Source organism: Ictalurus punctatus, chromosome 2 (assembly GCF_001660625.3).
Source record: "Ictalurus punctatus breed USDA103 chromosome 2, Coco_2.0, whole genome shotgun sequence".
NCBI classification, from domain to species: Eukaryota; Metazoa; Chordata; class Actinopteri; order Siluriformes; family Ictaluridae; genus Ictalurus; species Ictalurus punctatus.
Genome location: NC_030417.2, coordinates 22,627,147 through 22,632,035, shown reverse-complemented (window position 1 = coordinate 22,632,035; position 4,889 = coordinate 22,627,147). Strand labels below are relative to the sequence as shown.

The following is a 4,889-nucleotide window of genomic DNA, read 5'->3' as shown; positions in this document are numbered from 1 at the left end:
TGATCAACTAAATCAGGTGTGTTCGAATTTGGTTGGAGATTAAACCTGCAGCAAGATACTGTAGATCTCAAGGAAGACTGTTTGTGACCAGTGGTCTGTGGGAACCTCAAGTGGCAGGAGGGATGTTGTTCTCTGCCTGCCCCATGAGACAAACTTATAGCCAGTACATGCCATGTCTGATGCAATATCACTCAAGTTATCACTCAAGTATCAAGTTCACTCACTCACTGGAATGTCATTCCTGTATCTGTATATTCAGAGCTTTAGTAGTGCTTCATGTGGAAAGACCACCAGCCATGCAACACAATCATCAGCTTGCAGGCATGTGGCCCAGCCTGACCTGCTTGTGATTCCTCAACATTCATAATCCTTACACTGAGTCATAGAGAATTCTTTTGCAACTAGCTCTGTATGAGAAAGAGCATTCAGTGGTGTGGCTTGTGTAGCATTACACAAGAATGGTTCCCATGGTTAGTTTAGGGCAATGGCCGTGGAGTCTGGGAGCATGCTGAGGCTGATTCAGATCCATTTTTGCCCACTGCTGAGGCTAGTAATAAGAATGGTGGTTTGACTACTGGGTCAGTATCAGCATGGAAGAATCCGGAAGGTTCAATGAGGAACTTGGAAAGTGAGTAGTCATTGGACTGTAAGTATAGCTCTTTTGAAGAACATTAATCTCTGTATATTGCAGTCTGAGCTCATGAATCATTGATTTCACGAGTCATATCTGCCACCAAATATTTAATTCACCTAAAAAGTAGTGCTAGTCAATAAAATGATCTCGAATTGTATTGAAATAATGCTTTCATTGATAACAACAATAAAAGGCTTAGAGTATTCAAATTCTAAAAGCTAAATTAGATCCCCCCCACCACCAACTTACACTGAAAGTCAACAGATGCAGCCTAATCACACAGAGTGTACAGTTAGCGTTAACCCTGTATATAACAGCCTTTTACTACTTGTGAATTGCACATCCACCTGGAGGAACAATTACGGTGGCATGTTATAGGAAAATGATGAGTGAAGACAGGCCTGAGAGAAAATGTGAAGATGTAGGTAGCTGATCTGTTCATGACGATATTGTTCCAAAGAAAGAACACACCACTTCCATCCTGTAGCTGTCTGATCAAGCCCAGCTAAGCCCAAGATGCAAAATATGAGACTGTTCACTGCCGACAAAGTCTGTAAATACAGCCAAGTTGTTCCATCATTTAAAAAATCCTCACCCAATTGAAAACAGCAGAGCAGTGGTGGACAAATCACTGTGAGAGGGATAAGCAGATTAAGTGTCTGGACTAGGCTTATATTTGTAGTTGCCTTGGGGACAAGTAGGGTCAAAATGGCCCTATGCATGGGTACCAGGCTTTTTACTTCTCTCATCCAGAGGGGAAAATTCAACCCCACTTCCTATTAAATAAAAAAATAATAATTTGGTATGTATTTTTAAACATAACTAATCCTGTAATATAACTACAGCACATGCTTCTAAATCCCACCACCTACAGCACTACAGACATAAACTGAGGCAGGTCTAGTTTTTGTGAGAACAATTTTTGCTATGCAGATTAATTAGCATGTACAGATGACTATCTATTCTGAATCAGGAATACGTAAGTGTGTGAAAGTACTGATTACATGAGCAAAATAAAGAGACGTGCAAAGTCATATTACTTCCTTTGATTACTATGAACCATCAATTTAAAAAAAAAAAAAAAAGTGACAAATCAGGATTTGGGGATCAGCTGTGCTTTGTTGGGGATCTTTCCAGATGAAAGATCATGTAGTGTATAGGGTTTGTAATCACCTGTATAGGTTGCACGCTGCTATGTCCAGAATATATCAGATCACAAGTGTTGGGTTGTAGAGTGTGAGCATTACAATGATTATATCGGGGCCAATTAAGGCATTTTTAACAACTTGACTGAGCACTAACCTAAGTCCGATCCCTTGTTTTACATCAGCAGTCAGGGAGAGCACAACTTGTGGCAGGACCACATGGCTAAAATGTCTGCACTGTGGAAATATTTTAAAATGAAAGCATTTCACAAGGCAGCAGCGACAGAGCTGCATTCAATACTACCATTTTGATACCGCGCCTAAAAACTGAACACTAAACTGAATACAGCGAGTTCAATCAGGTAACTCGGGCAAAGGTTGCACTAGAGGATATTTTAAAAGGAGAGAAATTTCCTCTTCTGGAATAGTTAAGAGCCATATAAACTATTTTAGTTTGTTTACTTTGTTATTTTTGTAACAATAAATAAATAAACAAATAAATAAATATGAGGACAGCTTTGATTATTTTTTTCCCTTAATGTATTGCAGAGCTATTCAATTATCAAGCATATACACTACGAAAGTGTCGGATCGGGACTCTCTATCGGCAGATGCTCACTATTAAATGACTTGTATTGGGATGGGGGTAAACTTGATTGGGACATCCCTGGTCTGTATTAATACATTTAACTTGTTAACTAGCTTGCCATAGGTAATTAAATTATAGCTAACCCTAGTCGATTCGATATCTGAGTAAGCAAAACATAAATCTTTCGCTTGCCTGATGTACTAGCTAAAGAATTTAACATTAGTCCACCCCTGGAAGAGTGCTCATAACTCTGTCCAAGTGCCCAAAACTGTGTGCATGTATATTATTTTATGAATCAGTTTAACTTAATAAAGCCCATGGATCCTCTCAGCACAGATTTATTTTAGGAACATAATCCATCCATCCATCCAATTTCTGTACTGCTTATCCTACACAAGGTTACAGTGACCCTGGAGCATATCCCAGGGAACTTGGGGCATGAGGTGGGGGACAGCCTGGACGGGGTTCCAACCCATCACAGGGCGCAATCACATGAACATGCAAACTCTGCGCACACAAGGTGGAGGCGGGAATCAAAACCCCAACCCTGGAGCTGCGAGGCAAATGTGCTAACTATTAAGCCATGGTGCCCCCTGAGCATGATCCAACAATTTAAATATTAAGATCATTATTTAAATGTGTACAATAATATTTGGTCTATTTAATAGAACCGTACAGTTTTTTATTCCGGAACCTTCCACTTACAGAAAACATTAGGTCCCAGCTGACATTATTTAAAGGCCTATTTGTTTTTGAGTTATTGTGCATGTACAGTAGCTGGTGCCTGTCTTTGGTTATGTGGGGATTCAGACATTGGCTGCATGATGTGAGTCGTGCAGCATGGATAGGTTGACCACTGGGTGTATTGTGAAAGAACGAGGGGCCCAGTATTTGGAGGGAAAACCATCTCCAGACCTAAAGCTGTGAGAATAATCTGAGAACCGTGCATGGGATGATGAGGGAAAACCACTAAATCATTGGAAGAAAGGGTACCAAGGGAGAACCCGAGCCAGAACAAAAAGGCATACATAGAATAATCACCTGCAGGGTTGAAATAGAAATTAACTCACAATATTTAACCTTTATTTTTTTCCATGTGTGATAATGAAAGAGTATATATGAAATCTAATTAGTGTTTGATGGTATGAATTAAATTATTCTTCATTTGTTCCAACCTTTGGTTCCAACAATATGCATATGAGATCATGAATAAACTAAAAAGGCAGGTAAAGAACCACAACTTTTCTTGAGTACACAGTATGGAACCTACACAAATTTTATATATGTAGTTATGGGCAACAAAGATCATACTGGTTTTTCTTAATTTAGCAGAATTATATAGTCTAATCATTGTACAGAAGGGGGAAAAAATCTAGTTTACAGTCAAAAGGAAGGCGTGGTGCCTTCAGAGAACCTCACCTGTTCCAAGATTTCCAAAGTGAGGGAACTAAGAAAGCCCATGCCAAACCAGATAAGCCAAAAATAATCATCATTATATAGCATTAGACATCTAATCAGGAAGTAGCCAGATGTGCCACCCACATGCTTGCTAGTATCAGTAGCTAAACTCACATATTTCTGGCTTGAAGCGGCTACATTTTTTTCCAAAAAATGCACAAGTAGAATTTTGCCAGCCTGGTCATGGCAATGTAGTTCATACAGGATATGGGCTAGACAGACCTGTCCTACCTGCTCCAGCTCTGCTTCCTCCTTCTCTCAGTGCACACACACACACACACACACACACACACACACACACACGCGCGCACACACGCGCGCTGCGGATAAGGAAGCCAGACAGGCCCAATTAATAAATTGCTTCCAAGCGTGCTGGTACTTGGGTCACTAAATGTCAATACTTTTAGAAATGTAACCGGGGGAAAACCCACCTCTGGCAAATCAGTCAGAATGTCTGAGGTTAAAATATGACAGAAGGACGTGACTGTCTTGGCAAGTATTGTAGCGCTTTTATTTTGTACATTTGTGCTTTTGAATGAAAACAAGCATATGTGAACATCAGTATCCAGTAAAAACAGTGAGAAAGTGAGAATGAGCTGAGTCAAACAATTAAAGCAAATAGCAAGTGGACAAGCACATTTTTAAGCCCATGTCCTTTTTTTTTAATCCCATGCAAATTTACTGAAATATAATTTACTGAAGAACAAAGTATGATTCGAGTTCATTGGCTCACAGTCCAGCTTCTCAGAAGGGCAAAAAAAAAGTTTTGTGAACATGTCGTCATAGAGAAAAATTTTTTTTTTGGTAATCCCATCAGATGCTGTCTGTCTTGCACAGATCCCAAGCAGGTGGTGAAAAAGTAAAACAAGATGAAGCATGTGATTCCCTGTGACTTCATGTACGTTCAACAGTGTACCTGTCCGATTTTCCTCACAGCACATTCGTGAGCACTTCTCTCCCTCCTGTATGTATAATCCATCCATGACCTGAAAAAACACAGAGAAGCAGAGTCAGGTTATAGGAGTTGATGTTAGTGCACAGATAGGTTGCTGGTGGTCACAAA

At 39.9% G+C, this 4,889-nt stretch overlaps 1 long non-coding RNA gene across 8 annotated transcripts in view; it reads right to left on the bottom strand.

Moving 5' to 3' along the window:
• Positions 1-4,311: 4,311 nt before the first annotated feature.
• LOC108256418 (uncharacterized) overlaps positions 4,312-4,889 on the bottom strand; it is a 90,797-nt gene continuing 90,219 nt past the window's right edge. For all 8 annotated transcript variants that reach the window (XR_008393162.1, XR_008393161.1, XR_008393159.1 and 5 more), the window contains one exon: positions 4,312-4,812. This is a non-coding gene — a long non-coding RNA (uncharacterized LOC108256418). The remainder of the gene's footprint in view (positions 4,813-4,889) is intronic.